The 13,745-nt window shown below is 49.9% G+C and overlaps 1 long non-coding RNA gene across 1 annotated transcript in view; it reads right to left on the reverse strand.

Moving 5' to 3' along the window:
• Positions 1-12,030, reverse strand: part of LOC124229289 (uncharacterized) — a 60,409-nt gene extending 48,379 nt beyond the window's left edge. The window contains exon 1 of the long non-coding RNA XR_006885845.1: positions 11,902-12,030. This is a non-coding gene — a long non-coding RNA (uncharacterized LOC124229289). The remainder of the gene's footprint in view (positions 1-11,901) is intronic.
• Positions 12,031-13,745: the final 1,715 nt, after the last annotated feature.

A 13,745-nucleotide genomic window follows, 5' to 3' on the forward strand; every position in this document is an offset into this window, starting at 1 on the left:
TAATCTGGAGAATGGGAATTGCAATACCCTTTTCACAGGTTGTTTGAAAATCAAAATAAACGAAATAATATCTGTGTGCTGTTTTGTAAATTATAAAGTGTTATGGAAATTAGAAAACACCATTATTACAGCTGTTATTTGTCCTGGAAAAGGACTAGCTGAGGTGATGGGGATGAAGACTCCTAATGTCACCCCCCAGAGCTGATTACACTCCCCTGTGTTAACCATGTCTCCTATATACCCACCTCCCAGTCCTACCCATCCACCACTTTGGATGTCAGGTAGAACGGGAAGACAAATGAAGAGACAGGCCAAAGAATAAGGGAGAAGCCACCACCCTAAGGTTGAGTTCAATTTCTCCTAATAATATTTACTCCTTTGTTTAACTCTTCCTTATTTCGAAGTCACTTATGCTTGTGACTTAATTCACTACCAATCCCAATGCCTCACTCCCAGAGACCAGCAGTGTCTACAGCACCTTTCCACATCTAATCCTAAGAGCCAATGCCTACAACCCCTGTGTCTGTCTCCTTGAGTCCAGACCTGTCGTGGACGTCTAATCTTGGTATCCACCCCTTGAAAATATGAACATGAGAGCTTTCCTCTTCCACCTTTTTATCAGCAGGGAGACTAATTCTGTTACATGGAAGACTAGCTTCCCAGTCACACCTTCCCCGCTACACACACACACACACTCTTCTCCCTTCTGGCTCTCCCATAAATGTTTGCCAGCTATAGGCCGAACCATATAAAATTGCCAACATTCAGCCATTTCTGATGCAAGAAAAGGGGCAATTTTATATGGCTCAACTTAATACATGTAATCCAGAGACCCAGGCTTGGGGGCTTCTGTGATCCCTGAATCTTCCTATTTTTAAGCCAAAGCCAGTTGTTCTTGTCCATTTCTCGTGGTGATTGCAAGGAGGCTCTGAGAAAAATTCTTCAGCATCTCGAATATGCTGGGGGCGTTCCTTCCTCAGAGAGCTGAGCTACAGTTGCCAGACAATTCTGTGAACTAGAAACCCTGGTAAAAATGTGTATTCTAGTTCAACAGATTCTTGACTCTTCAGTTTCTCTCCTGCTCCCTGAGGGGATAAAAATCACAAAATACACACTATGGGCTTAGGGTTGAAGAAGTGAAAGCCTTTGTCAGGAAACAGGGCATCACCTTCGGATCCCCCAAGTCCCGCCATCTTGGAAGTCCCACATTGCCCCTCTCCTTGTTCATTCAGCCCTTTATGAAAGAGCTTCCAAAATCCCCTACCTGTGGCTTATCTTGTTCTGTTTATCAGCAGGAGCTCTCCCCACCACCTGCCCCCTCATCTAAAGCCTCCCTCAACATCACACACTCTTCAGCCCAATGGAGGAGAGAGGAGATTCCAGGAATGCTGGGAGAATTCCCCCAACTGCCCACTAATGTCTGAAATGCTATATATTAGCAGAAGTCCCGTAGCATTAAACATTGTTCTCCCTCTCTTAGGGTCTCCTTTTAAAAGGCAAATTCCACACATATTAAGTGTTTCTGAAACTATTCCTCAGAACGCTAGTGTTCATAAAAAAGCAGTGCTTTGGTCAAATAAGTTTGGGAATCACTGCGTGCCACTGCTAGCCCATTGCAGAAATTTCGTAATACACAGCATCATATTAAAGGTTCAGAGAGACCTTGCATAAGGAAGCCTATTTAACTTTGTTTAATTTAGTGTTTCCTAAACTTATACAGCAAAGAAACTCCTTTTTTCATGAAATATGTCGTATCACCTCCTGGGCCTTTAGATCCCACAGAACACAGGTTGTGAAACCCGTCTCTAACCCTTGAGGGAGAAGGAATGAGTTTAATCCTTCGCTTGCACAGTGGGTGTGTTGGGAGAGCAGGGCTTCTGAGGACCCTGGACCTCTTATTCACTCCCGCCACCTTGGAATGGAACATCACTCACACAGGCTCGCAAACGGCTTTCCTCTGCCCGGGACACATGCAATATCCGCAAAGAGCAAAGGATTCCCAGTGCTGTTCTAGCCTATCGCCCTCATCAGTCTGGGCCCTGAGGAATCCAACATGAGCCTCCAACAGACACAGTTAAGACAAGGAGATCCAAGAGGACTCCACCCAAAAGGGAGGAAATTGGGAGTCCAAGTATGATGCATTCTCTTTAGTCCCATTGCCCAATTTCGATTCGACACACCCTGGTCTCTAAACTCACGCATCAGGGCTTTAACCTAGTTCCGCCCAGGTGGGAGCCCCTTGAGCACCACGGAGAAACCACGGAGTCAGGGGGCCGACCCCGTGGCCAAGTGGTTAAGTTCGCGCGCTCCGCTGTGGCGGCCCAGGGTTCGGATCCTGGGCGCCAACACGGCACTGCTCGTGAGGTCATGTTGAGGCGGCGTCCCGCATGCCACAACTAGAAGGACCCACAACTAAGATATACAACTATGTACGGGGGCGGGGGTTGGGGAGATAAAGCAGAAAAGAAAAAAACAAGAGAGAGAAGAAACCACGGAGTTGGATCTGGTGCCTCCCTAGTCAAATTCCTTGTGATTCATCTGGATCCCACACGTTAGCGTTTCATTTTTTCTATTTTTTATTATTCTGTTTCATCTATGGAATTTATCTCCCCACCTAGAATGTAAGCTCCAGGAGACTTGAGGTCGTATCTTGTTTTTCCTCTGTTTCTCCCTACAGCATCTAGTCCTCAGTGATAGGTACAGAGGCAGCACTGAATAAACGATACCAAATTGTATTTAACAGAATCTTTTCTGCTTCTTATCCACCCCAGGAAGGAAAGGAGGTACAGTAGCGCAGCTCTCTTGACCCACCCCTGCTAACCGACTCACAGACTACACTCTGTCCTCCATTTCCATGGAGAAGGAAACCGGAAAAGCCCACAGCACATCGATTGCTCTCTCATGCCTGAATGCACTTCTGTTCCCACTAACTGAGTTGTTTACTCATCAAGAGTCAATCATATCCCCAAATCTGTCCATGCCAGTTGTATGTGTTACTACAGTTATATATTTCAAATAAAGTTACATGCTTGAGTCCCACTAGATTTGACATTCTCCATTTGCCCCTCCAGGTCCATTCTCCACCCTCTTCCAGCCTGCTCTGTGCCCCAGGAGGCTGACCTGTATGGACTGGATCAATTGGGCCTCCTTGTCCTCTGGCTTCTGGTTGCAGTCAGACAATAGAAGGTATCAGTAGGTGATGGAAGGTGCGAGGAAAGAAAGGTGGGGCTTTTCATCCCCCTGACTCCCTCCTCGCAGGTTTTTGAGTTTGATAGTGGCTGAATTCCTCTAGAAAACACCATAGCACCTGCCAGGCAGCCGTCTCTTATAGCTGCCTGACAACCGTGCACGCAGGGATGGGAACAGCTTCCCTCTGTTGCTAGTTACTGCGTGCATCACCACTCCTTGGTTTCCCTCAACCCTGCCCACACCGTATAGCTCCTTTGCTAAACTCTTTTTAACCCTTCCTTCCAAGTGTACCATCTCCTTCCTACCTCCAGGATCCTGCCTGATCCACCTACTGACAATCATTTCTCCTACTCTTCTTTAACTGAGCCCCATTTCGTCCTAATTCTATGATTCCAAGAGCTTCAGGGAGCATCTCTCTCATGCCAGAGGGGGAAAAAGACAGGTCTTGAAGAGATTAGGTAACCAACCTAAAATCTCACAGCTCCAAAGTGGCAAATTGGGAAACTGTCTTAGCCTGGGTTGCCCAGAGAAAGCAAAGCCCTAGATGAAGACTTATGTGTGAATAGTTTATTCAGGAATGTGATCCCAGGATCAGGATTAAGGGACAAGGGAAGTGAAACAGGGCAGAAGGGAGAGCTAATGCTAGGATGGGTTATTAAATTGACCACTGTTAAGGGAACTACATGCTTGATCCTGTGTCCATCTGAAAAACTTTATGATTTGTATCTTGGGATTGTCCACCTGAGGGAAGAAAGGGGAGGAGCGCTTAACCCATCAGCTCCCATCCCTCTTGGTTAAGGGCTGCCCACAGCCCAGGCATCAACTGCTCTGCACTTCCAAGTTGCATAGCAGGGAATGCCTAGTGTTTTCCCAGGTGTGATTCATCTTGTGCCATCAGGAAACCCAGGACAGATAGCAAAAGGTACACAATAGGGGTGTGAGGTGAGGCACGGACAGGTTATACCTTTGTGAAGCGGGGATGTACTCTGTGCAAGTGGTTTTCTTTGTCGACATTGCCCGCCCCTCCCTTTACCCCACCCCACCCTCTGCTCTTGTCTGCCGAGAGAAGCCTGCTCTTCATCCCAGGCCCAGCGCAAAGATTTCCTCCTTCCCAGCAGTGTTTCCTGACACTCCCAGAAATACTCCATCAGTCCCTTTTCTCTGGTTTCACCACTGGTGTTGCAATGACAACATCTACACTACACTCTGATGGCCTCAGGGCGCGTTTGCAAGTGGCTCTCTCTCTCTCTTGCTGGTCTCCAAAACTCTTGAGAGCAGGGACTGGGTCTCACTCATCTTTGTTCCCCCAGGGCTTTGCCCAGTGCTGGGCAGAGTGGAGACCTTGATCCATGTCAAGGCCACAGATCCTCTCTCGCTACCTCTCTTCCTCGTCACAGTAGTTCCCAGCTCTGGCTCAGTCACAGTTGGTCACCCGTAAGAGAAGGGTTTACACACAGCCCACTGGTTCCTCCTGAGAGTGCAAAGGTGTGGTGAGAACCCCCGGTTGGCAGTAGGAATTGGGCCTCATCGGTGGCCATGGGGAAGAGGTCAGTTGCAGAAAGCAGGCCTGAAGGAGACAGCTGGCTCCTAGGAGGGAGGGGCCGAGGAAGCGCAGTGTCAGAACACACACCGACTGTTCTTTCTCGGCGCAATACTCTGCCTGACCCCTCTGGCGGCCACACTGGCAGCTCTCCCAGCCTCCCACACGGGCATTCTCCTCAGGGCACTGCCCCACGCGCCTGTCCGACAGGCCCCAGGGCTGGCAGAGCCTCCCGTGGCTGAGAGTCCCCCGCGCCTTCTCCCCGAGCCCTTTCCAAATGAGCGCATCCACGCCGTGTTCCTCCCTGCCTCTCCCGCCCACATCTGGTCCTCCTGGGCTGTCAGTTCCGTTACCAGCCCCACCATCCTTCCAGCTTCCTTGCTAGAAACCTCCCATCAAACTTGCCCTGTCCCTTCCTTCTCCTCCGCGGCCACCTCCTGCCATCAGCCAGAAGCCCTGCCCATTGGACCCCTGCAGTGGCCTTAACTGGCTGCCGCTGGGCTTAACAGGTCCCCATCTCTCCTCATGTGGACCACATCAGTGTAATAGCTTCCTGACCAGGCTTTCCTTCTCTGCTCTCTGATCCTTTCCATCCATCCCGTCAGAATCCTCCTCCTAAAATAAAAACCATCCATGTCCTCCAGACCTCCACTCTCCCCCATTTCCCACAGGGGAAAACCAAAAGCCAGCTCCCTACACAAGTATCCACGTTGCTCCGAGACCTGACCCCCACTTCCCTTGGCTGCCTCCCCTTTGCTGGAACATGCCACCCACATTCCCATAGGAGGCCTTGTCTCTGCCTCCCGTGTTCCCACCCCCCACACTTGGGCTTTAAACATCACCCCTTCTGTGCAACCCTGGGGGCGGGCTGCCCTCCTCACCCAGGATGCCTGGGTCACACTCAACTCCCACACACTCACTGTGCCTCAGTTTCTTCATCTATAAAATGGGATCACAGTGCTGCCTACCAGTTGTTGAGCAGATGAAATGAGATGCTTCGTTGCAAGCATGCAGCCCAGAGCCTGGCACACAGCTCTCTCTCTCCTCCCTTGGTGGTGGGGCGTTGTCTCCCAGGCAGATCTCATCGGCCCTGCCACCCCCCTCCAACCACATTCTGCCTGAATCTCTAGTACGGGGATTAATTCTTTGGCTCTGTGACAGGATTGCTTTTGCCCATGGACACCTCACTCAGAAGACACAGGAATCAAGTCTGGCTTACCCGTCGCCTCCCCAGTCCTGTCACGAGCAGGTCCCACGAAAGATTGTTGAATTCCTCCTGTGCCTCCCTCTAGATCTGCCACCCCACCCACTCCCAACAAAAGCCTCTTTAATTCTGACTCCAGAAGTTGTGTGTGCGAATGTAAGAGGGTGCTTGTGAGTGTGAGCATGTGTGAGCACGTCTGTGTGAGAACGAGTGTGAGTGCATGACAAATGTGTGTGAGAATGTGTGAGTATGCAGAGAGTATGAGAAGGTGCTGTAGATGCGTGAGTATGTGGGGCAGGCTGCTCTCCAGCATGAATTCTGGAGCGTCCCTGTCCCCTGACTGTCCCTACAGTCAAAATCTCTACATGTCTGTCAACAGTCAGAACACAGTCAGGAAAAGCTACAAAACATTTGTTCAACTGGTTTCCACCCCCTCATGACTCGGCGGGCTGGGAACCGGGGGAGTGTGCCCTGCCCACACACTACGATCAGTTCATGTGTAATGAGCAATCGCTGCGTGCCAGGCATTTCACTCATTAGCAACAAATAAATTCCCAGAGGTAGTGACTCTTATCATTTCCACTTTTCAAATGAAAACACTAAGGCACGGAGAAGTTAAATCACTTGCCCAGAGTCACACAGCTAGTAAGTGATGGGTCCCGGATTCAATCCAGGAAGGATGACAATAATGCCTGCGTGTGTAACTACTAGATTTACTGCCAGAAATGGCTGTTTCAGGCTTCTGTCCCACTTGCATGCTGCGGAGATCTGAGACATAAAGCATGTGCGTGTGTATATGACTCAGTAACCAAGAGATGAAAATGGGGCAACTTGGGCAGGACCTGGAAGAAAGAACAGAAGCACAGGAGCCAAAGATGGGTCTCATGGGTCTCGAATGTTCAACCACATAGGTCTCCACAAAGCACCCCCACTGGCTTGGAGCCGAGTGTAAGTGACACGGGCCTGGAGGATCAGCCTGACACCAAGGGAGTGCCAGTTGGACCGTAGGCTGCAGCAATTTGTTCCTGGTTGAAGCCAAGCCCCTGGGAGTTGTGGGGTCAGCAGATACCAGGACAGGGCGGGGCTGCAGAAGCCCAAACTAGCAATCCACCCATTACTGGCGCAACTGGTGCGTCCAGAGGGGCTGCAGTCGTGATTCTCAAGACAAGGCTCAAAGGGCACGGACAGCAGGGTCCCCGCAGAGAGCTCAGAAAATTGCAGATTCCTGCGCCCCACCCTACTGGACCACAGTATCTGGCACGTGACCTCGAAATCTGCATTTTTCACAACTCCTCTGGTGATTGAGATCAGCTCTCCAATCTGAGAACCAAGGCCCTGCAGAAATGTGTAGCGGGCTGTCTTAGATGGTTCCCCAGAAGCAGGCCCTGAGAGGAGGGTTTTTACGCGATGATTTGTCATGGAAGTGTTCCCCCAGGAAGGCAGAGAAGGAAACAGGGGGAGGATCCCAGCCAGGATTCGGGTCAGAGGAAGCGCTGAACTGGGTGTGACTCCGCAGGATAAGTCATGATTCCAGGGTCAGCCACACAAGTCCTTCAAGTACCAAGATCACATCTAAGACTTTTTGTTGATTTTTTGGTCAAAAGTAGGTTTTTACCTGTGAAATTAGTAATGTGTTTATTAGCATGAAGAATGATGGAAATGGGTTCTTTTTGTGAAATTAAAGAAAGCACAATGTGTAAATTGGCTAAAATAATTTAGAAACACTCCCCACCTTGAGTGAAGAGGGTGTAAGAACCCCAGAAGACCTCGGCCTGTACCTAGGATGGCTTGTGGGACTCGGGCCCTGAGTGGTCCCGGGTCCAGCCTTTAGTCAGGAGGATTCCTTATGGCCTGGTGCTGATGACCAGCATAACAGGAGCCCGCCTTCAGGACTGTGTGGGTTCTGTCTTGAGCAAACATCGGAGGTCCAAGTATCCACAGGACAGAGTGGGGCCTCATTTAGGCTAACAGAGCAGATGTGTAATCATGCCTGTCCAACCGTGAATGCTTATGTGACAACTCTGTTACAAATCCGGCCCAAGCCTTGCTTTCATTGGAACGAGAAGGAACAGCCGACCTCACCCAACCCGAGCTTCTTTGGCTTGAGCAGGTTGACTCAGGTTGGCTGTGACGGAGGTGACAACCTGGGAGTGATACACTTACCAGGAATGAGCAATCGCAACTGTGGGTAGGGCTCCCTAGACTACCCGCCTCCGACCACCAAGGAGCTCATTAAAGAGTAACTTCCTGGGCCCCTCCCAAGACCAGTGGAACCATAGTCATTGAGGGTGGGGGAGAGATTGGCAACTGGCCTTTTTCAGAAAGCACCCCAGTGATTTTCTGCACACTAAAATTTATGGAACATTGCTAAGAGAATTTCTTCTCACTTCCCCCTCCCCACCCCAAGGTCAAGGCCCACAGCTGGTGTGGTGGGTCTCCAGAGAATGGGTATCACCCATTGATTGCATCTCTAGATCTACTTCTGATAAGGGGAGAGCCATCCATGAGGTGGAAGTTGTCAGAAATAGGGGGGCTGGAGTTTTGTGAACTCTACTATTAAGAATTTGAGCAGAAGGGGCCAGCCCCAGTGGCCTAGTGGTTAAGTTTGGCACGCTCTGCTTTCGGTTCGGTTCCTGGGCACAGACCTACACCACTGGTCTGTCAGTGGCCATGCTGTGGTGGCAGCTCATGTACAAAATAGGGGAAGATTGGCATAGATGTTAGCTCAGGGTGAATCTTCCTCAGCAAAAAAAAAAAAGAAGAAGAATTCAAGCAGGAGGATGCACCTCCCATTGGCCACCTGATGCCCACTCCCCAAGCCAGACCCTGCTCTGCCCACCCTGAAAGCACACCCATGCCCGCCATGGCCACCATTCAGCTGGGAGAAAGATGGTACCTGGTGGAGAGCATAGACTTTGAGGAATACGTGAAGGCAGTAGATGTAGCAATGGCTCTGTGATAAATGGATGTAATGGCCAAACTAGATGGTGTCACCTCTGCTGACAACAGCCTCACCATAAAAACTGAAAAGACTTTGAAACAACACAGTTTTCTCATAAACTGGGAGAGGAGTTTGAAGAAACTACAGCTGATGGCAGGAACACTCAGATCTGCAACTTTACAAACGGTGTGTTGGTTCAACACCAGGAACGGGGTGGGAAAGGAAAATACAACAACAAGAAAAGTGGAAGATGGAAAATTAGTGGCGGGATGCCTTATGAACCGAGTCACCTGTCCTCAGATCTATGAAAAAGCAGAACGAAAGTTTCCTCACCACTTTCGACAGCAGTTAGCTGTGAGAATGCAAAGTTCAGTGCAAATCGCCATATTGTTGATTTTTTTTCATTGCTGTGTTCAATTACCTTTATCACAAACATTTTACACGCAACCATTTTAAAGTCTTGGTTTAATTAGGATCAACCCTTTGATTAGTAAATAGAAGTGTTTTTGCTTAAAAAAAAAAAAAGAATTCAAGCAGGAGGCAAGCACCCACAGAGCTTCTAGCTATTATCCCAACAGGAAGCTCTCACACAGGTATATGCTTGTGGGACCTTGTGAAGTTCTAAAATCCTTATAACTTCTCCCACATCTAGTAAGACAAAGATGCAGGCAGGTAGGGTGGGAGATGATGGGTTTGTCTTTGGTGACAGTGAGGAAACTGGCAAAAGCCAATCTTTGCTAAGGGAGAAGCAGAGCAAGGAATAGAATGGGGGGGGGGGTGATAGCTCCCCAAAACAGAGAGTGGAGGGAGCTCGTCAAGAACAAAGAAATTAGGAGCTGCCATCGCTATGCAGGGACCCTGGGCAAGGTCTTGGGCCATGTGCTTCCCTTTCCTGACCCCTTTATTTCTCCCAAGAAGCCAAAGGTCGTGTCTAGTTTTTCTCTTTACAGATAAGGAAACTGAAACCCAAGGGGTCCAGTGACCTATGCAGGTCAGCGAGCCGGAAAGTGGCAGAGTCCTGGAGGTGCCCTGCCTCAGAAGTGTTCCAGGCACAGGAGAGACACGCCAGAGGCCTCGAAGAGGGAGCGGGCCAGGGAAGCTCGAGAACCGAGGGGAGAACAATGAGAGTGGAGCACAGACAGCGAGGGGACAGTGGGAGGGGCAGGACCTGGGAGAGAGGCAGCCCTCCCTTGAAGAGAAATCTTTAAGAACACGAACCAAGCGTTGTTAAACAGCTACATGCCCAGCTTTACAAGAGGTGCTCTCTCCCCTCCCTTAGACTCTGATCAAGGGGAAGAAAAAAGAAAAAAACCCGTCTTCCATGAGGGCCCAGTTACAAAGTTGACACACAGCAAATCCTGGAGCCCGAACCTGCAAGCTCAGCAGCCTCCAGGCCCAGTCGGCTTCAGATTGCAATGCTTGGAAAGGCAGGCCAGGGCTCCACACTCCGCTCTCCTTCCTTCCTTCCTTCCTCTCTTTTTCTTGCTTTTATTTTATTTAATTGAATATAATTGACTTAAAACACTGTGTAAGTTTGAGGTGCGCATCGTGTTGATCCGCTACACTCATATGTTGCAATGTGATGACCACCACAGCGTTAGCTAAGACCTCTACCACGTCACATAATCACCATTTCTTTTCTGTGGTGAGAACACTTAAGATCTAGTCTTTTAGCCGCTTTGAAGCATAGAGTACAGTACTGTTGACTATAATCACTATGTCGTGCATTAGGGCTCCAAAACTTATTCACCTTCCACTTGCAACTTTGTACCTTTAACAACACCTCTCCTACCGGCAGCTCCTGGTAAACACCATGCCGCTCTCTGTCTCTATGTGTTTGGCTTTTTCAGATTCCACATATAAGCGATATCATACAATATTGGTCTTTGTCTGACTTATCTCACTAAGCATAACGCCCTCAAGGTCCACTTCTGTTGTTACAAATGGCAGGATTTCCTTCTTTCTCATGGCTGAATAATATTCTATTGTATATATATATGTGTCTGTGTGTATGTATTACGTTTCTTTATCCATTCATCCCTTAACAAACACTTAGGTTGTTTCCATATCTTGGCTGTGGGGCATTTGGATGTCTTCTCTGGAAAAATGTCTATTCAGTTCCTCTGCTCCTCTTTTTAACCAGCTTCTTTGTTTTTTTGTTATTGACTTGTGTGAGTTCTTTACGTATTTTGGATATTAACTCCTTATCCAATACGTGGCTTGCAAATATTTCCTTCCATGTTGTGGGTTGCATGTTCATTTTGTTGATTGTTTCTTTTGCTGTGCAGGAGCTCTTTAGTTTGATCTGGTCTTTTTTCTTTCTTTTATTCATGCATGTAGCAAATATTGCTGACACCCACTGAGATAGACACTAAGAAAACAATTTCCCAAGCATCTTCCCTTCCATAATGTCCTCTGGTCCTGATATCTACCCCAGGAAGCGTGAAGCATCACTATTCCCATTTTAAACGATGGGGAAACTGGCGGAGGTCCCCCAGCTGGTCACTGACCATGTGTGGACTTGAACTCAGATCTCTCTAAGTTCAAATGCCTTATTTTTTGTTCCTTTTTCCATACCCTATAGTCTCATCCTCACCTTTTCCTTTCTGAGGCAGCTGTTGGACAAACTCAGGCCACCACATGAGCTCCATTCCCACCCCTGCCAAGACTGCCATCAGAGGAGGGACAGGCCAGGACAGTGAAAGAGCTGTTTGGCAGGCCATCGTAAGTGTCCCAGATCATGGGCCAGGCCATTGCTGGGTTCCAGGATGAGCTAAATCTGCACTGCCCACCCCCATTCCCCACCCCCACCCCACCCCCGGGGCCAAAAGATGGCAGGGAAGCAGGACACCAAAGGAAAGAGCACACTAACCACCTGCAAATCTCATACTTGAGAGGTGTGAAGACTGCGAACAAGAACACAGTGTATACCCACTGGGCCAGCAGCTGGGCACAGTCAGAGGAAGCTACCAGAGGGGCAATTAATGGGAGAGAAGAAAGGAAGACTGGGAGGTGGCGAGAGCTTACCGAAAAGGATCCGGATATGGAATTGAAGGTGGGGGTCAGGCGCCACTCATTGAAAGACCAGCGGGATGAGCCTGGTTTGAAGACTTTTCAGCATCACCAGACCCCGGCAGGGAGGGCTGACCACCCCAGTGCTCCTGCAGGGAGTCAAGGTTGGACTGAGGGAGAGAGTTCCTGCCACCGCCTCAGAGAGCTGAGGGGACCGACATGGGAGGGAAGACGAGACCTACTTCTGAGCGGAGGCTCGGCGATGGGGGCAAGGCGAGGAGCACTCTGGCCTGAAAGATGCATTTGGCAGCAGCATCTAGATCCAGGGCTTCACCACGTGCTCGTTTCTGTTTCTGTGATGACAAAGATAAACAGGGAGGAAAACAAACCAATGAAACATGCAGAACTCCTCTGTCACCTCCCTTGACCCGGTAGAAAGCAGCCCCACTGGGAGACAGGAGGGCTGGAGAGAGCACAGGGGCAAGTGCGATATAGGGCTCCAAGATTCACCCCGGATTCGGGAAGATCACCCCCACCGCCTGAGCAGTAGCTGGTGGCCAGCCCAGCCTCTTCCCACTCCCACCTCTGGCTTGGGAAAATGATCAGGATAAGCTGCCCCAGAGCCAGACTCCAGCACAGGTCATCCAATCTCTGGCAGCCACGGCCTGCCCCCTTATCTCTGCAGCTGTTAGGCAGCCTCGGCAAGAACAGGCTCTGGTTACAGAGTATAAACAGGCCGCAGAATCAGCCGGCTGTGGCTGGCACACGCCCTTGGCTCTTCTGCCTTGGGGGGATGGGAATGCAGAGGGGGAGCTGGAGGAGCGATTCGCAAGGTGGGCCGCTCCCTCTCTGCTCTCCACCTCCTCCTCTCCTTCTGCACACATCTGAACGTTCTCCAGGGACTACAAATCTTCCTTTCCCGGGTTAGCCATGCGTCCAGGTCCCCATGACCTCGATGCGGGCTGCGATACACATGAGCAGCCCATCCTACAAGTCTGTCAGGTCAGAATTGCGTTGCTTTTGGCCAAACGCCACCCCATCATCTCATGCGTATCTGTCTTCCTTCCAACCCTAACGGTGGGAGGGAAGGTTTGCACCTTTTTGGCTCTGTGAGTCACCTGTTGCACCCAAAGTGGTGTCCTATATCTTTGGAGTGTTCAACTCAGAACCGTGGACAACCTGAGCGTGCTCAGCAGGCGCTTCCAGGGTCAACTTCCAAGGCTAACTTTGCAAACCCAACAGAAGGATCCTCTCTCTTCTCTGAAAGAGAAACCAAAAATCCAAGGCCGGTCTTCCTACCAAAGGCCCTCCCTACATCCTCCAGATCCAAGGACTGCTGGGCTGCGACTCTTCTGCCCGGTGGCTGAGAACTTGAGAGCCAATGACATCCCAGGGGCCCAGCCAGGTCTATGAGTTCTGAACACACTGTGCATACCCCAAACAGAGTAGAAGAAACCACTGGAAGCTGAACCAAATAGTATTGATCCAAGCAGCTTGATCAGCTATCGAAAGGGCAGAAAGACTGGCTTGACTCAACCTCAGCAGCACCTCAAGGGTCCTAACTGAGATGCTTGTGGAATTTTCTCCGTAGCACTTACTTAACAATTATTACAAGGGCTGGCCTGGTGGTGCCGCGGTTAAGTGTGCACATTCCACTTCGGCGGCCCGGGTTTCGCCGGTTCGGATCCCGGGTGCGGACATGGCACCACTTGGCACACCATGCTGTGGTAGGCGTCCCACATATAAAGTAGAGGAAGATGGGCACGGATGTTAGCTCAGGGCCAGTCTTCCTCAGAAAAAAGAGGAGGATTGGCAGTAGTTAGCTCAGGGCTAATCTTCCTCAAAATAAAAACAAAAAA

This window comes from Equus quagga, chromosome 17 (assembly GCF_021613505.1).
Source record: "Equus quagga isolate Etosha38 chromosome 17, UCLA_HA_Equagga_1.0, whole genome shotgun sequence".
Taxonomy (NCBI): Eukaryota; Metazoa; Chordata; class Mammalia; order Perissodactyla; family Equidae; genus Equus; species Equus quagga.